Source organism: Coregonus clupeaformis, chromosome 12, assembly GCF_020615455.1.
Source record: "Coregonus clupeaformis isolate EN_2021a chromosome 12, ASM2061545v1, whole genome shotgun sequence".
NCBI lineage: Eukaryota > Metazoa > Chordata > Actinopteri > Salmoniformes > Salmonidae > Coregonus > Coregonus clupeaformis.
In genome coordinates this window covers 41,125,304-41,145,250 of record NC_059203.1, presented here as the reverse complement: position 1 = coordinate 41,145,250, position 19,947 = coordinate 41,125,304, and the positions used below count along the sequence as shown (strand labels likewise).

At 47.1% G+C, this 19,947-nt stretch overlaps 1 pseudogene; it reads left to right on the top strand.

Moving 5' to 3' along the window:
• The first annotated feature begins 11,622 nt into the window (after positions 1 to 11,622).
• Positions 11,623 to 18,281, top strand: LOC121578474 (annotated as a pseudogene).
• Positions 18,282 to 19,947: the final 1,666 nt, after the last annotated feature.

Below are 19,947 nucleotides of genomic sequence, written 5' to 3'. Positions count from 1 at the left end.
TCTCAGAGAATAGTAAATAATCGTGTCCTAAATGAGCAGTGAGCACTTTAGTTCTCTCTCATCTCATCTAACTATAACAAATAAATTATATTGTGTTCTTTCCACCGATGATGTGGATGTCGATTAAGGCAGCCCCCTGCACCTCTCTGATTCAGAGGGGTTGGGTTAAATGTGGAAGACACATTTCAGTTGAATGCATTCAGTTGTACAACTGACCAGGTATCCCCCTTTCCTTTTCTTTTGTGCTAAATTCTTCCAATATACATGTGCACTTAGCTATGCTATAGGCTACTCACTCCTGCAGTAAATCATCATCATCACAAGAGCTCTGGCACCCCCAGCTGTTTGATAGGAGAACTCAACTGTTGCTGCGTCCTACACTTGCGCACTTAGAAACCGAGATTTCAGAACAGAGGAATGGAAGTTGAAGGTGAATTTGAAGTCAACAACAAGTGGCAATTTTTATGTCTTAAAACTCATAGCATCTCCTAGATTTAATGTTCTTGAAAATATACAGGCATTTAGCAAGTGTCAAACGCTGTCATTACTTATTTATCATGTAGCCTAAATTGTTTTGCCAGCCAGCAACATTAGCTAACGATGTCAATATAAACTGCTCAAAAAAATAAAGGGAACACTAAAATAACACATCCTAGATCTGAATGAATGAAATAATCTTATTACATACTTTTTTCTTTACATAGTTGAATGTGCTGACAACAAAATCACACAAAAATTATCAATGGAAATCAAATTTATCAACCCATGGAGGTCTGGATTTGGAGTCACCCTCAAAATTAAAGTGGAAAACCACACTACAGGCTGATCCAACTTTGATGTAATGTCCTTAAAACAAGTCAAAATGAGGCTCAGTAGTGTGTGTGGCCTCCACGTGCCTGTATGACCTCCCTACAACGCCTGGGCATGCTCCTGATGAGGTGGCGGATGGTCTCCTGAGGGATCTCATCCCAGACCTGGACTAAAGCATCCACCAACTCCTGGACAGTCTGGGGTGCAACATGGCGTTGGTGGATGGAGCGAGACATGATGTCCCAGATGTGCTCAATTGGATTCAGGTCTGGGGAACGGGCGGGCCAGTCCATTGCATCAATGCCTTCCTCTTGCAGGAACTGTTGACACACTCCAGCCACATGAGGTCTAGCATTGTCTTGCATTAGGAGGAACCCAGGACCAACCGCACCAGCATATGGTCTCACAAGGGGTCTGAGGATCTCATCTCGGTACCTAATGGCAGTCAGGCTACCTCTGGCGAGCACATGGAGGGCTGTGCGGGCCCCCAAAGAAATGCCACCCCACACCATGACTGACCCCCCGCCAAACCGGTCATGCTGGAGGATGTTGCAGGCAGCAGAACGTTCTCCACGGCGTCTCCAGACTCTGTCACATCTGTCACATGTGCTCAGTGTGAACCTGCTTTCATCTGTGAAGAGCACAGGGCGCCAGTGGCGAATTTGCCAATCTTGGTGTTCTCTGACAAATGCCAAACGTCCTGCACGGTGTTGGGCTGTAAGCACAACCCCCACCTGTGGACGTCGGACCCTCATACCACCCTCATGGAGTCTGTTTCTGACCGTTTGAGCAGACACATGCACATTTGTGGCCTGCTGGAGGTCATTTTGCAGGGCTCTGGCAGTGCTCCTCCTGCTCCTACTTGCACAAAGGCGGAGGTAGCAGTCCTGCTGCTGGGTTGTTGCCCTCCTACGGCCTCCTCCACGTCTCCTGATGTACTGGCCTGTCTCCTGGTAGCGCCTCCATGCTCTGGACACTACGCTGACAGACACAGCAAACCTTCTTGCCACAGCTCGCATTGATGTGCCATCCTGGATGAGCTGCACTACCTGAGCAACTTGTGTGGGTTGTAGACTCCGTCTCATGCTACCACTAGAGTGAAAGCACTGCCAGCATTCAAAAGTGACCAAAACATCAGCCAGGAAGCATAGGAACTGAGAAGTGGTCTGTGGTCACCACCTGCAAAACCAGTCCTTTATTGTGGTGTCTTGCTAATTGCCTATAATTTCCACCTGTTGTCTATTCCATTTGCACTACAGCATGTGACATTTATTGTCAATCAGTGTTGCTTCCTAAGTGGACAGTTTGATTTCACAGAAGTGTGATTGACTTGGAGTTACATTGTGTTGTTTAAGTGTTCCCTTTATTTTTTTGAGCAGTGTAGTTGCCTGTAGTCAATCGCAGGCATTCAACTAGTTTTCTGCCAGCAGCAAAAACGATGACGTCACATGCATATGGTAATGAGGAAACCTTCAAAATAAAAGGCCGCATTTCAAAACATTGAAATCTGGATAACTGTCACGCCCTGGCTCTGGGGACTCTTATATTTTGAGCCAGGGTGTTAGTTTATATGTGTAGTGTCTATGTTTTGTTTTCTATGTGTTCTTTTCTAGATCGTGTGTTTCTGTGTTGGCCGGGGTGGTTCCCAATCGGAGGCAGCTGTGTCTTGTTGTCTCTGATTGGGAACCATACTTAGGCAGCCTGTTGTGCACTTGTCATTTGTGGGATCTTGTTCCGTGTAGGTTTGTGTTTGTTAACCGAGGACTTCACGTTTCGTTTTGTTGTTTTGTTGTATCGTGTGTTAAGTACTATTATAAGTATGTACGCATATCATGCTGCGCCTTGGTCCGCTCCTTTACGACGATCGTGACAGAAGATCCCACCAATACAGGACCAAGCAGCGTGTCCAGGAGCAAACGCCGGAGGTAACGCTAGTGGATGTCCTCCTCGGTTGGGGGAAGATCACCGAGGAGGAGGCCGTCCGCTACCGGAGGGCGATGAGGGAGGATGCCCAGGAAGGAGAGGAGAAGCGGCGCCAACCGGGCCGTCGTCAGACAGGCGAGAGGCAACCCCAAGACATTTTTTGGGGGGGGCACAAGGCATGGACGACGGGGCTGCTGGAGGCAGCTACAGGGCGAGTTTGTGGACTAGGAGAGGAGGCCACCAGGTTACGGGGGCCATTGGTCAGGAGGGAGAAGGAGAGTGTGGAGGCACGGCGAGAGGAACTGAGTAGGCAGCAGAGGGAGCGGAGGTTTATGAGGGAACCCAGTCCCGCTCCTCGCACCAAGGAAGTGGTGTGTGTCACCAGTCCGGTCCGGCCCATTCCTGATTCCCGCACAAGGCCAGTGGTGTGTGTTCCCAGTACGGTCAGGCCCGTTCCTGCTCCCCGCACTAAGTTAGTGGTGCGTGTTCCCAGTCCGGCCCGACCCGTTCCCACTCCCCGCACTAAGTTAGTGGTGCGTGTTCCCAGTCCGGCCCGACCCGTTCCCGCTCCCCGCACTAAGTTAGTGGTGCGTGTTCCCAGTACGGCCCAACCCATTCCTGCTCCCCGCACTAAGTTAGTGGTGCGTGTTCCCAGTACGGCCCAACCCGTTCCTGCTCCTCGCACAAGGCCAGTGGTGTGTGTTCCCAGTACGGTCCGGCCTGTTCCTGTCCCTCGCACCAAGCCTGTGATGTGCGTCGCCAGCCCGGCCCGGCCTGTTCCTGCCACTCGCACCAAGCCTGTGGTGCGCGTCGCCAGCCTGGCCCGGCCTGTTCCTGACCCTCGCACCAAGCCTGTGGTGCGCGTCGCCAGCCCGGCCCAGCCTGTTCCTGCCCCTCGCACCAAGCCTGGGGTGCGCGTCGCCAGCCCAGCCCGGCCTGTTCCTGTCCCTCGCACCAAGCCTGGGGTGCGCGTCGCCAGCCCGGCCCGGCCTGTTCCTGCCCCTCGCACCAAGCCTGGGGTGCGCGTCGCCAGCCCGGCCCGGCCTGTTCCTGCCCCTCGCACCAAGCCTGTGGTGCGCGTCGCCAGCCCGGCCCGGCCTGTTCCTGCCCCTCGCACCAAGCCTGTGGTGCGCATCGCCAGCCCGGCCCGGCCTGTTCCTGCCCCTCGCACCAAGCCTGTGGTGCGCGTCGCCAGCCCAGTCCGGCCTGTTCCTGCTCCCTGCACCAAGCCAGTGGTGCGCGTCGCCAGCCCGGTCCGGCCTGTTCCTGCTCCCCGCACCAAGCCAGTGGTGCGCGTCGCCAGCCCGGTCCGGCCTGTTCCTGCTCCCCGCACCAAGCCAGTGGTGCGCGTCGTCAGCCCGGTCCGGCCCGTTCCTGCTCCCCGCACCAAGCCAGTGGTGTGCGTTGCCAGCCCGGTCCGGCCTGTTCCTGCTCCCCGCACCAAGCCAGTGGTGTGCGTCGTCAGCCCGGTCCGGCCCATTCCTGCTCCCCGCACCAAGCCTGTGGTGCGCGTCGTCAGTCCGGCACAGCCCGTGCCTGGTTCACCGGTGCCTGGTCAGGTACCGGTCAGCTGCTCCACACCGGAGCCTAAGCAATCCACTCCACCGATGTCCAGTCCAGCTCCAGCCCACCCGGCCCCTCCCCTGTTGGGTTTAGTTGGCGCGGTCGCAGTCTGCGCCTTTGGGGGGGTACTGTCACGCCCTGGCTCTGGGGACTCTTTTATGTTGAGCCAGGGTGTTAGTTTATATGTGTAGTGTCTATGTTTTGTTTTCTATGTGTTCTTTTCTAGATCGTGTGTTTCTGTGTTGGCCGGGGTGGTTCCCAATCGGAGGCAGCTGTGTCTTGTTGTCTCTGATTGGGAACCATACTTAGGCAGCCTGTTGTGCACTTGTCATTTGTGGGATCTTGTTCCGTGTAGGTTTGTGTTTGTTAACCGAGGACTTCACGTTTCGTTTTGTTGTTTTGTTGTATCGTGTGTTAAGTACTATTATAAGTATGTACGCATATCACGCTGCGCCTTGGTCCGCTCCTTACAACGAACGTGACAATAACTAATTCAAATGATATTGAATTTTAATCAATTACCACTTTTATTGTGCCAACAAGAAAATGCATTAAGTAATTTATGAAAACAGATCAAAAAAGTTTTTAAAGACCAATAATGAAAAAATACAATGTTGACACTGGTATGTTGAGAATATTGGTATGTTGAGAATATTGGGCTGTAGAGAGATAACTTTTTGACCTGTCTCAGCTGATGTGGAGTGGGTCATACTCAGTAGGGTCTCTACTAACCAAATATTGTTAGTTTTGGAGGAGAACTTTGTCGCATGGCCGGCTGCTGGCTTTTCACTCTGTCCCCTCCATAGCCCCCAATGCAATGCACTGTATTTTAAACTGGGTGGTTCGAGCCCTGAATGCTGATTGGCTGACAGCTGTGGTGTATCAGACCATATACCACGGATATGACAAAACATTTTTTTTACTGCTCTAATTACGTTGGTAACCAGTTTGTAACAGCAATAAGGCACCTCTGGGGAAATCAGTCAATTTAAATAAATGTATTATGCCCTAATCTATGGATTTCACACACTGGGGAGCAAGGCCGAGGCAATCAGAATATGTTTTTCCCCACTAAAGTGCTTTGTTACAGACAGAAATACTCCTCAGTTTCAACAGCTGTCAGGGTGGCTGGTCTCAGATGATCCTGCAGGGGAAGAAGCCGGATGTGGAGGTCCTGGGCTGGCATGGTTACACGTGGTCTGCGGTTGTGAGGCCGGTTGGGCGTACTGCCAAATTCTCTAAAACGACGTTGGTGGCTTATGGTAGAGAAATGAACTCAACGACTGGTGGACATTCCAGCAGTCAGCATGCCAATTGCACGCTCCCTCAAAACTTCTGTGGCATTGTGTTGTGTGACAAAACTGCACATTTTAGAGTGGCCTTTTATTGTCCCCAACACAAGGTGCACCTGTGTAATGATCATGCCGTTTAATCAGCTTCTTGATATGCCACACCTGTCAGGTGGATGGATTATTTTGACGAATGAGGAATGCTCACTAACAGGGATGTAAACAAATTTGTGCACAAAATTTGAGAGAAATAAGCTTTTTGTGCATATGGAAAATTTCTGGGATCTTTTATTTCAGCTCATGAAACATGGGACCAACACTTTACATGTTGTGTTTATATTTTTGTTCAGTATACATCCTAGCCTATGAATGAAAGTTTACAACGAGATAAAAATAGGTGACAGACAGTGACACATACAATACCGCCTTGCACACGTACTCTTGCCTGCATTTAGCTGATCTAGTCCAACAGTTGAAAACGAGAGTTTCTATTGGACTAATTCAGGTATCGTTTCGTTCGTTCTGCTTGCTTCCATTTAAGAAACGTTTTTCAACAGAATCGGCAGAATGAATACACCCCTGATCACACGCCAACACAGTTCACTTTCATAGCAGCTAATGGGGATCCATAATAAATACAAATACAAATAGCATGATCATTTTGCTCGTTGTATAATTCCTTCGTCGCATCTATGCGATCTCCTCCTCTTACCTTTTCCCTTCGTTTGTGGACTTTTTTTTTTTTTTTTTGTCATTTAGCAGATGCTCTTATCCAGAGCGACTTACAGGAGCAATTAGGGTTAAGTGCCTTGCTCAAGGGCACATCGACATATTTTTCACCTAGTCGGCTCGGGGATTAGAACCAGCGACCTTTCGGTTACTGGCACAATGCTCTTAACCACTAAGCTACCTGCCGCCCATATCATAACCGCTAACCGCTACACACAGCCTACATCGTTGTCACCATATTAGCTAACATCATAGTCAACACAGCTACTAGAACTAACGTGTTAGTAAACCTGCTACAATCATGCACTACAGTGTACAGTCAGCAAGCAGTTTAGCAGTGGCAATACATTAATAAAACCTAAAGCTTAATTTGACTTGGAAGAGTTCCAGTGTTGGATAGCCATAGCCAGCTAGCTAACATAGCATCCCTCTCTGTTTGAGGAGGCTAAACTAGGTAGCTGCATTCACTAGCTAAGTGAAAGTGAAAAATAAAATACAATGAAATATAGCTATCTCTCTCTCTCGTTCTTGCTTTTCTTTCATTTACATTTTTTAAATAATTTGTTCAAAACTGTTCAACTATTTTTTCTCTCTCTAATGAGTCAACTACCCACCACATTGTATGCACTGAAGTGCTAGCTAGCTGTACCTTGTGCTTTCAGTACTGGATTCTCTGATCCTTTGATTGGGAGGACAACATGTCAGTTCTTGCTGCAAGAGCTCTGATAGGTTGGAAGATGTCCTCTGGACGTTGTCATAATTACTGTGTAAGTCTACGGAAGGGGTTGAGAACCATGAGCCTCCTAGGTTTTGTATTGAAGTCAATGTACCCAGAGGAAGACGGAAACTAGCTGTCCACCGGCTACACCATGGTGCTACCCTACAGAGTGCTGTTGTGGCTACTGTACAGTCGTGGTCAAAAGTTTTGAGAATGACAAGTATTGGTCTTCACAAAGTTCGCTGCTTCAGTGTTATGAGATATTTTTGTCAGATGTTACTATGGTATACTGAAGTATAATTACAAGCACCATAAGTGTCAAAGGCTTGACAATTACATTAAGTTTATGCAAAGAGTCAATATTTGCAATGTTGAACCCTTCTTTTTCAAGACCTCTGCAATCCGCCCTGGCATGCTGTCAATTAACTTCTGGGCCACATCCTGACTGATGGCAGCCCATTCTTGCATAATCAATGCTTGGAGTTTGTCAGAATTTGTGGGTTTTTGTTTGTCCACCCGCCTCTTGAGGATCGACCACAAGTTCTCAATGGGATTAAGGTCTGGGGAGTTTCCTGGCCATGGACCCAACATTTCAATGTTTTGTTCCCCAAGCCACTTAGTTATCACTTTTGCCTTATGGCAAGGTGCTCCATCATACTGGAAAAGGCATTGGTCATCACCAAACTGTTCTTGGATGGTTGGGAGAAGTTGCTCTCGGAGGATGTGTTGGTACCATTCTTTATTCATGGTTGTGTTTTTGTGAGTGAGCCCACTCCCTTGGCTGAGAAGCAACCCCACACATGAATGGTCTCAGGATGCTTTACTGTTGACATGACACAGGACTGATGGTAGCGCTCACCTTGTCTTCTCCGGACAAGGTGTTTTCCGGATGCCCCAAACAATCAGAAAGGGGATTCATCAGAGAAAATGAATTTACCCAAGTCCTCAGCAGTCCAATCCCTGTACCTTTTGCAGAATATCAGTCTGTCCCTGATGTTTTTCCTGGAGAGAAGTGGCTTCTTTGCTGCCCTTCTTGACACCAGGCCATCCTCCAAAAGTCTTCGCCTCACTGTGCGTGCAGATGCACTCACATCTGCCTGCTGCCATTCCTGAGCAATCTCTGCACTGGTGGTGCCCCGATCCCGCAGCTGAATCAACTTTAGGAGACGGTCCTGGCGCTTGCTTGGGCGCCCTGACGCCTTCTTCACAACAATTTAACCTCTCTCCTTGAAGTTCTTGATGATCTGATAAATGGTTGATTTAGGTGCAATCTTACTAGCAGCAATATCCTTGCCTGTGAAGCCTTTTTTGTGCAAAGCAATGATGACGGCACGTGTTTCCTTGCAGGTAACCATGGTTAACAGAGGAAGAACAATGATTTCAAGTACCACCCTCCTTTTAAAGCTTCCAGCCTGTTATTCTAACTCAATCAGCATGACAGAGTGATCTCCTGCCTTGTCCTTGTCAACACTCTCAACTGTGTTTACGAGAGAATCACTGACATGATGGCAGCTGGTCCTTTTGTGGCAGGGCTGAAATGCAGTGGGAATGTTTTTTGGGGATTAAGTTCATTTTCATGGCAAAGAGGGACTTTGCAATTAATTGCAATTCATCTGATCACTTTTCATGACATTCTGGAGTATATGCAAATTGCCATCATCAAAACTGAGGCAGCAGATTTTGTGAAAATGTGTATTTGTGTCATTCTCAAAACTTTTGACCACGACTGTAGACCATTGCAAAACTGTGTTTTAATCAATTATTTGGTGACATTAATGTATTTAGTATAGTTTTAGCTAAAAAGGATAACTTGTTTAATGTTTCACAATTTAAAAAAATGAAATTCACTGAGGAGGATGGTCCTCCCCTTCCTCCTCTGATGAGCCTCCACTGCTGTACATTAGATACATATTGGCTTGTAGAAAACCTTTGTACCTGTCTCAGCTAAAGTGGGGTGGGAATACTCAGTAGGGTCTCTACTAACCAGATAGCACTTCGTTCTCCACCCCCTCCAGTGCATGCTGGAATGCTTAGCTAGCTAGCTACTAACTTTGGATGCTTATTTTGTAAGGCAGATATCTACAGATGTGTCTGAAGATGGAAGAAAAGCAAGTGCACCAAAACCATCCCCATGGGTTTGGTGGAGCCTATTTTTGCCACATATCCCTAGAAAATCTACAGAACACAAGTTACCCCCACTGCAAAAACACAGGAGCAAACTCCCCCCATGTCAGAAAGTACCCTGGGCCTCATTTATAACCGTTTCCTAAATGTAACACTAAACATCTACGTGCACAATTTCTGAAAAGACACAAAAAAATATAGAGATTTATAAACTTGGTGCATGCCATACTCTTGTTTCCGGTCATGGCTAGAAGGGTTCTCCTAACCTGCTACGAAAAGTCAAATCTGACGTTAATTACCCTTCTAGCCATGACTGTGTTTCCCCATTATAAATCAGACCTGTCCGAGTTCCCAGTAGCTGTAAACACAGCATCTAGAGTTGTGCGCCAAGCACGCTATGAGTCCAACACTCCTTAAGGTTAGACTGTTACCCAGGGCCTCTGTTGGATAATAAACATAACACTGAAATACATCAGCTACTTAATAAATAATAATATGCCATTTAGCAGACGCTTTTATCCACAGTGACTTACAGTCATGTGTGCATACATTTTTACGTGTGGGTGGTCCCGGGGATCGAACCCACTACCCTGGCGTTACAAGCGCCATGCTCTACCAATTGAGCTACAGAGGACCACGCTTAACATTTCTGTATGTGTAAATATGTATTGGTATAATCTGCCATTAACAATTTCTTTATCTGTATTCTGTTGCTCAGTAGCCACCTTCCAGACTCCATTTGACCTGGTTGAGAGGGACAAGTGTAGCACATGGATGTGTGAAACTTCAGGAGAGCGGTCACGTGTGCTAGCAAGGCAGAGGTCCCGAGTTTGCGCTAGGTATGGGCTGAATCGGGAGGAAGTGGTACTCGCTAAGCAAAGCAGCGTGATGTCCTTTACACAAGCATGGACCCACCACCCAGCACCAGCAGAACACTGAGTTGTCTGTCCACTGGAGGTTACACAGCCTGCCTGGATAGAGAGGTGTGTGCATCTGTGAGGGTCACAGCTAAATACACACACAGTATGGGGTAGTTAACGATCTGAAATGTGTTGTTTTTCCTCTCAGGCGCAGACAGGAGTACCTGCATCTTGACATTGCCCAGCTCCTGACAAAGCAAGGCATAAACTCCAATCTCCTGATGCCTCAACACCAGAGAATCCACTCCCACCTGTGTCAAACTACCTGCATCTGGAAGTGAGCTCCTCAAACATCTTCATATTTAAAACTTACATTTTCTTCTAATAAAACACTATTACAATGTGGTCCTTTTTTGACACACTCTTATTTCTTGGTTTTCTCCCCCAGCTGTTTGACAATGAGGAGTTTGACTGTCACACTCCTCAAGACCGGCTTGCCCTGGGCTATGAGAAAGGATTAACTGATCGCAAACCCGCAACTGCCAAAGCTCTGCTGGCCACCACTGACAAGATACCACCAGGTCGGTGCTTTGAGAATAGCTCTTAATTTGAAATGGTTGTTTACAGAGGGATGTCCCAAATAGAAATGATGGTAACCTACAGGTTGTGTCTGTTGTATTGAACAGTGTACCATATAATTCTTCAGAAAATATAAAATAGTTTGAGACAGCTTAGTGATGAGCTTTTCTCTCGTCCTCTCTGGTTCTGTAGAGGACCCAAAAGCCCCACCCTGGAGTACAGCTGGCAGTTTGTTGGGGTTCTTGACTACAACCAGGAGAAAGGGTTTTGTCTGGTCCAGAAGGCCAACAGGAATGGCAGAGTGAGTGATGCCAAGGGAAAACCAGTCCTTAATGGAGGACAGAGAACTAAAGGCAATTAATCATGTTTACTTCTAGTGTGTCAATGCAGTATGTTGTTGACCAGCATACAACATACACAAAGTCTCACTCTTGCTCAGCGCTGCAGAGAGAACACAGAGGCCCTGCTGCTCTACCATCTGTCTGTAAACTGTATGCCAATGAGGAGCGCCACCTCGTCTCTCAATGCACAAAGCCTTGCTCGTGTCTAAGAGCATGCCCTGTCTACCCCTGGCCTCCGACTCAAACTGTGAGGGATATCCCTCATTTTCTTATCATATACTTATATCTTACGGCCTTTCTTTCATGGTAGAGACTGTTTAGCTATATTTTTCTAAAGCAGACTGACCATCAGGCTGTGTTTGTTGAATAAGAGCAGCATATGAATGTCACGGTTCCCCAATAGGGGACCGAGTGGCACAGCGGTCTAAGGCACTGCATCGCAGTGCTAGAAGTGTCAGTACAGACCCGGGTTCGATCCCGGGCTGTATCACAACCGGCCGTGATCGGGAGTCCCATAGGGCGGCGCACAATCGGCCCAGCGTCTTCCGGTTTATGGGAGGGTTTGGCCGGGGTAGGCCATCATTGTAAGTAAGAATTTGTTCTTAACTGACTTGCCTAGTTAAATAAAGGTTAGGTAAATGGGTGATTTTATTTGGCCCCCCAAGTTTGCAGAGGAAAAAAACTAAATGTGTGCGTGCAGTGGTCTGGAGGACCAGCTGCTGGGTCGGGTGGTGGCTGAGGAGAGGCCTGAGGAGGCTAAGAACCAGCTGATAGTGGGTAGTGCTCCTAGGAGCTGAAGGAGACAGAAGACCAGATCCTTTTCTGCCTCAGCTCCACAGAGGGAAACCCTGTGGACGATAAGGAACTCATACGGGTGCTGGGAGCCTCCAAGGTCAAGTCCTCAGACTCAGGGAGCAGTGTGACCACCACACTTCAACTTGATCCCTTTGGATTTCCCAAAAATAGGCTTTTACATGTTATTCCTAAATGTATTTTAACTCTGTCCCTTTGCGAAGAAGATACTGATACTGTTACTGTTGAATCAACTGTTGAGTCATTGATGAGGCAATATGACAGTCACACACAGGCTGATGTCATTGTCAGGCCAAAGTGATAGTGCTGAGGAGACAGAGCGTGACATTGATGCCACACGTCTGGAGTATGTCCCCGTGGCCGTGCGTACTCAGATCCTTTTCTTCTGCGTGTTGGACCTGTCCAACGTGGACCCCATTTACCAGTACCCCCTGGAGTGGTTCCTGGGCATCTTCATGTCGTTCATTGCCAACTTCGAGATGTCAGGTAAAGAGAGCTCACACACCCACATAAATGCAGACACATATTTGTACACATGTTATGACAACCCTTTCACAATTGAATGATAAAATATTAACACCACAGCATTGTCAAAATCTTGGCCAAACACTTTTTTATAGCATATATCATTGTTATGCACCACATTTAACATGAATATATCCAACCCCCTAATAAACTCTTAATAACCTGCTCCTGTTTGCATTGTGTTGGCCCTGTGTGTCCCTCCCGGACACGGTGGAGTAGAGGATCATCAACAGTGAGTTCTTCACCTTCAGCCTGTACATCGAAGTGCACCGCTCATGTTCGCCTTCCTGCTGTGCGCTTGTATCATGATGAACAAGAACAAGATCGATATGGTAGGAGGAGGAACTGGTGGTGTTTGGTCTGTATTGTTGTGTTTACAGTGTATCTGTGCTCATACTCTGTCTGTGTCCCCCCTGCCAGTATGAGTGGCAGTACGCGCTGGCAGGGGGCGCGCCCTAGCAGCAGCTGGCCAACCCTGCAGTGAGCTGGCTGTCTGAGCGTGCCTGGCAGGACATCCTGGGCCTCAGCGCTTTGCCCACCTTCAACAGCCTGGCAGAGAGCTTCCCCAAACACTTGCTGGGTTTCAAGGGGCTTTGACAGCAGCCAGCCAAACAGGTCTTTCCTCAAACACACACCACACACAATTCCTTACAGATTCACAGAGGTGTGCCATATACACACACAAACACACATTTATCATAGACACAATTAGGGTTGTCACGATACCAGTATTGCAATACCCGATTTTCCATGGCAAAAAAGAAAACACCAAGCAGACTAAACTTTATGGTCCTCTTAGAACTTGCTTTATGGAAAATAAACAAATGTGACTCTTAGTGACATTATAAGACTGTTCCCAAGATAAGGACTGTTTTCTCTGGAAACTTTGTCCACTACATGTTTTGTTTCCTTGCCACGATACTTCTGAGTACCGTGACAACCCTAGACAACACGTTAGTTTGTTGTGTGTCAATAGATGATGCACATAGCTGACTGGTGTGTGTGTGTGTGTGTGTGTGTGTGTGTGTGTGTGTGTGTGTGTGTGTGTGTGTGTGTGTGTGTGTGTGTGTGTGTGTGTGTGTGTGTGTGTGTGTGTGTGTGTGTGTGTGTGTGTGTGTGTGTGTGTGTGTGTTGATCCTGCGCTGCCTGCGGGCTGATCACTTGACTCACAGCCTGCAGGACTTTGTGTCTGCTCAGCTGTGTCAGCGCTTCATGGAGCCACAGGTGCTGTACCAGCACTGTTTCACATTTGCCTTTTCGGACAGTGAAGACATCGAAGTTGCATTTTCCTCACTGCTATTGTCAATGCCATCTATGGTTTAATTTTGGTTCGGCCTGTATCCATCGCAGTGTAAACACTTTGCTACCAGGTTTATTCTAAAGCCATTTGGTTTAAATATTTACAATCACTGTAGAGCTCATCAGATTTTTTCCCAATGTAGCTCACCTCATTGTTTATTTGATGTTTCTCAAACACCCTTCTGTACTGTACCTCTCTCCTTCCTCCCTCCCTCCCTACCTCCCTCCTTCCATCCCTTTCTCCTTCCTTCCATCTCTCCCTCAGGCTTCAGATCTGTCTGTGGTATTTAAGGAGTTGTCCCCCTCCACGCTCCTTATCTTCTGCCTCTCCCCTGGTACTGACCCAGCCGCTGACCTCTTCAATTAGCTGATGTCATGAAGTTCTCCAAGATTAGTGCCATCTCCCTGTGCCAGGGGCAGGTTAGCAGGGCCTGGGGAATGCCTGGGAAAACTCACTATTCACACCCAAGGGACAGCCCACTGTAAATCAGTCCTCCCAATGAGATCACTCTCATTTGTCATGCTAAGAATAGCTTAGTCTCCCCACCTCAGTGCTAATTACCAGTCTATTTCTAGCCAGAGGACTACTCTGTTTCCTGTATCCCCTACTAAAGAAATGCTACATTCACCATCACTAAGCGTGCAAGCCAGTCTGAGAAATAACTGAGAAAGAGCTAGGCCCAGGCTCAAAGTCATGAGGTTTGAACCTAAGCCTGGTGATCTCTACAGTTTTACCTGTCCATGTTGGTATCATCTGAGACCGCTGTGTAACTGGTCCTGTGTGTTGTGGTTGTGTGTCATGGTCCCTGGGCTGAGGCCATGATACACAGTGCCATGGAGAGGGGCAAGTGGGTCTTCTTCCAGAATTGCCACCTAGCACCCAGCTGGATGCCCTCTGTGGAGAAACGAATTGACAACATTGACCCAGATAAGGTGGGCTCACCTAGAAGAACACACACACACACACACAAAGCTGAAGATATACAGTACCAGTCAAAAGTTTGGACACACCTACTCATTCAAGAGTTTTTCTTTATTTTTACTATTTTCTACATTGTACAATAAAACGTTTGACTGGTACTGTTAACTGAGTGTACAAAACATAAAGAACACCTTCCTAATGTTGAGTTTCACCCCCCACCCCCTTTTTGCACTCAGAACAGCCTCAAATCGTTGAGCATGGATTCTACAAGGTGTCGAAAGCATTCCACAGGGATGCTGGCCCATGTTGACTCCAATGCTTCCCACAGTTGTGTCAAGTTGGCTGGATGTCCTTTGGGTGGTGGACCATTCTTAAAACACACAGGAAACTGTTGAGCGTGAAAAACCCAGCAGCGTTGCGGTTCTTGACACAAACCGGTGCTCCTGGCACCTACTACCATACCCCGTTCAAAGGCACTTAAATCTTTTGTCTTGCCCATTCACCCTCTGAATGGCACACATACACAATCCATGTCTCAATTGTCTCAAGGCTTAAAAATCCTTCTTTAAACTGTCTCCTCCCCTTCATCTACACTGATTGAAGTGGATTTAACAATTGACATCAATAAGGGATCATAGCTTTCACTTGGATTCACCTGGTCTGTCTACAGTGCATTAGGAAAGTATTCAGACCCCTTGACTTTTTCCACATTTTGTTACGTTACAGCCTTGTTCTAAAATGTATTACATTGTTTTCCCCCCTCATCAATCTATACACAATACCCCATAATGACAAAGCAAAAGCAGGTTTTTAGAAATGTTTGCAAATTTATAAAAATAAAATAATAAACTGAAATATTACATTTACATAAGTATTCAGACCTTTTACTCAGTACTTTGTTGAAGCACCTTTGGCAGCAATTACAACCTCAAGTCTTCTTGGGTATGACGCTACAAGTTTGGCACACCTGTATTTGGGGAGTTTCTCCCATTCTTCTCTGCAGATCCTCTCAAGCTCTGTCAGGTTGGATGGGGAGCGTTGCTGTACAGCTATTTTCAGGTCTCTCCAGAGATGTTCGATCAGGTTTAAGTCCGGGCTCTGGCTGGGCCACTCAAGGACATTCAGAGACTTGTCCCGAAGCCACTCCTGCGTTGTCTTGGCTGTGTGCTTAGGGTCGTTGTCCTGTTGGAAGGTGAACCTTCGCCCCAGTCTGAGGTCCTGAGCACTCTGGAGCAGATTTTCATCAAGGATCTCTCTGTACTTTGCTCCGTTAATCTTTCCCTCGATCCTGACTAGTCTCCCAGTCCCTGCCGCTGAAAAACATCCCCACAGCATGATGCTGCCACCACCATGCTTCACTGTAGGGATGGTGCCAGGTTTCCTCCAGATGTGACACTTGGCATTCAGGCCAATCTTGTTTCTCATGGTCTTAGAGTCTTTAGGTGCCTTTTGGCAAACTCCAAGCGGGCTGTCAAGTGTCTTTTACTGAGGAGTGGCTTCCGTCTGGCCCCTCTACCATAAAGGCCTGATTGGTGGAGTGCTGCAGAGATGGTTGTCCTTCTGGAAGGTTCTCCCATATCCACAGAGGAACTCTGGAGCTCTGTCAGAGTGACCATTGGGTTCTTGGTCACCTCCCTGACCAAGGCCCTTCTCGCCCGATTGCTCAGTTTGGCCATGCGGCCAGCTCTAGGAAGAGTCCTCATGTAATACTTATGTAAATAAGGTATTTCTATTTTTGTTTTTTTTATAAATGTGCAAAGATTTCTAAAAACCTTTTTTTGCTTTGTCATTATGGGTTATTGTGTGTAGATTGCTGAGTAACATTTTTTATTTCATCAATTTTAGAATAAGGCTGTAACGTAACAAAATGTGGAAAAAGTCAAGGGGTCTGAATACTTTCCGAAGGCACTGTATCTCATGGAAAGAACAGGTGCTCATAAGGTTTTGTACACTCAGTGAAGCGAGATGTAGAAACCTTTGTCACTCTTAAACCTGCCAACACCCCTATTCACCCCTCTTCAGGTACACCGGGATTTCCGTCTGTGGCTCACCAGCATGCCCAGCAGCAAGTTCCCAGTGTCTATCCTCCAGAATGGCTATAAGATGACCATAGAGCCTCCCAGAGGCATCAAGGCTAACCTGTTGAAGACTTCCCTGAGCCTGAATGATGACTTCATCACTACCTGCACCACGGTCTGGCTCCTCTCACTTCCATACCATACTGTGACTGTATTGTGTAATTCAAGTGGAAAACAACATATACAGACCCCTCACCTAACACTGTCCCCTGCTCCTCCTCTTCTTTCCTTTCCAGGCTGCAGAGCTTAAGTCCCTGCTCCTGTCTCCGCCTGTTCCACGGGAATACCATTGAGCGCAGGAAGTTCGGCCCACTGGGGTTGAACATCCCATATGAGTTAATTGACGGTGACCTGTGCATCTGTATCAGCCAGCTCAAGATGTTCCTGGAGGAGTACCAGGACGTCCCCTACAAGGTGGGGAAGACACTCTCTCTCTCTCTCCCTTTCTCTTCCTTTGGTATTTATCTTTTCATCTCCCCTCTCCTTCTTTCTCTTTTGTCTCCTCTCATGTCCTACCCTTTTATCTCTGGTCCTTTTGTGCTAGCTATTCTCCACTCCACTATTCATACACTTCTCTCCTGTCTGCAGTCCTGTAACTTATCTCTCTTCTCTCCCTGTAATGCTTTACACATCCTTGTCCTCTGTCTGACACACTGCACATATTCCAAATTGGTTCCTATTGTCATTGAAATGTCATTCTTATTACATATATTTGAACTATCAACTGAAACAAATACCGCTAGCAAGAGTATGCATTTTTTGTATGGTTCAGAGTCCTTATTTCTGTTGTGTGTCTGTGTGTGTGTCCTCTCCTTTGTCCTCTCTCGCTGAAACTCTACCCCAGCAAGAAACCGGTTTTGAACTTGTCTTACTTATATTTGTTGCTTATATAACTCTTACTGTTTTAGATGTTAGACTTTGCAAAGATCAACAGATTTGAGTTTAAGCTTAACAGAGAACATTGGTTACATTCTTCTTGTTAACAAAAGCTCATAGGAAATGCTCAAGATACCATTCTGTTGACATGCTAACATAGCTTAACTAATCAGTTCTGTACAAGGTCACGGCCCCACCAGCCACCGGAGGGGGGGGGGGCGTGACCTTGTACAGAACTGATTAGTTAAGCTATGTTAGCATGTCAACAGAATGGTATCTTGAGCAGAATGGTATCTTGTATTGAGTTATTGTGCGTTGTAAATTTGAATGACTTAAGGCTGGGCTGGTAATGCGTCTTGTTTGTCTCTATGTCCCCTATCAGTGTTCAGGATGTGATGACTAAGTACCCAAATCACTGCTGAAGTCCCTAACATCCTGTCAGTGCCATATCTTCTTCTCCCACCATTAACCTCAAGCCAATTCCAGTTACCATCCCAATCCTCCATATCAGAGAGCTCTTCTATAGTTATACTATATCTTCTTAATTATTGTCACATACACCTGATAGGTGTAGTGAAATGTGTTGTTTCACAGGGTCAGCCATAGTAGTACGGCACCCCTGGAAGAAATTGGGGTTAGTACGGCGCCCCTGGAAGGTTAAGTGCCTTGCTCAAGGGCACATTGACAGATTTGTCACCTTGTCGGCTCGGGTATTCAAACGAGCGACCTTTCGGTTACTGGCTCAAAGATATAACCGCTAGGCTAACTTCTGCCCCATATTCTCTATCTCTTTCTAATCCCCCATCCACCCACCCTTCTCTCTCAGGTATAACCGGTTGTTAGCGGTCATATCCCAGAGCCTCAGTGATATAGTGAAGGCCCTAAAGTGCTTAGTGGTGAGGTCATCAGAACTGGAGCTTATGGCCAACAGCCTGTTCATCAACAAAGTACCTGACATGTGGCAGGCCAAGGTACTCACAAGAACACATACACTACATGACCAAATGTAGGTGGACACCTGCTCGTTGAACATCTCATTCCACATTCATGGGCATTAATATGGAGTTGGTCCCCCCTTTGCTGCTATAACAGCCTCCATTCTTCTGGGAAGGCTTTCCACTAGATGTTGGAAAATTGCTACGGGGACTAGCTTCCATTCAGCCACAAGAGCATAAGTGAGGTCGGGCACTGATGTTGGGCGATTTGGCCTGGCTTTCAGTCGGCGTTCCAATTCATCTCAAAGGTGTTCGATGAGGTTGAGGTCAGTGCTTTGTGCTGACCAGTCACGTTCTTCCACACCGATCTCGACAAACCATTTCTGTATGGACCTTGCTTTGTGCAAAGGGGCATTGTCATGCTGAAACAGGAAAGGGCCTTCCCCAAACTGTTGCCACAAAGTTGGAAGCACAGAATCATCTAGAATGTCATCGTATGCTGTAGCGTTAAGATTTCCCTTCACTAGAACTAAGGGGCCAAGCCCGAAACATGAAAAACAGCCCCAGACCATTATTCCTCCTCCACCAAACGTTACAGTTGGCACTATGCAGGTAGCTTTCTCCTGGCATCCGCCAAACCCAGATTCATCCATTGGACTGCCAGAAGGTGAAGCGTGATTCATCACTCCAAAGAACCCATTTCCACTGCTCCAGAGTCCAATGGTGGCGAGCTTTACACCACTCCAGCCAACACTTGACATTGCGCATGGTGATCTTAGGCTTGTGTGTGGCTGGTTCGGCCATGGAAACCCATTTCCTGAAGCTCCCGACAAACAGTTATTGTGCTGACGTTGCTTCCAGAGGCGGTTTGGAACTCGGTAGTGAGTGTTGCAACCGAGGACAGACGATTTTTACGTGCTACGCGCTTCAGCACTCGGCGTCCCGTTCTGTGAGCTTGTGTGGCCTACCACTTCATGGTTGAGCCGTTGTTGCTCCTAGACATTTCAACTTCACAATAACAGCACTTACAGTTGACCGGTGCAGCTCTAGCAGGGCAGAAATTTGGCGAACTGACTTGTTGGAAAGGTGGCATCCTATGACGGTGCCACGTTGAATGTCACTGAGCTCTTCAGTAAGGCCATTCTACTGCCAATGTTTGTCTATGGAGATTGCGTGGCTGTGTGCTCGATTTTATACACCTACCAGCAATGGGTGTGGCTGAAATAGCCAAATCCACTATTTTTAAGTGATGTCCACATACTTTTGGTCATGTAGTGTATATAGAGGGGTGGGTGTAAGGAGAGATGGATGGATATCCTTGAAAACTGAAGCAGGTGGCATCACCTGCTTAGCTAACACTGGCAGTCATTTTAAACACCTAATCCAACATATACAGTAATCTGACATCTGAGTATAGAATTTATTGCATAGAAACTAGCCTACTTGTAGTTAGTCTTCAGGGGAAACATTTTTATTTGATTCCATTCAACTCAACCCTACCCTGACTACTAATTATTTGCCAACTGTACCGCTCCTTTAAGAGACAGCCGGTAGAGAAATATG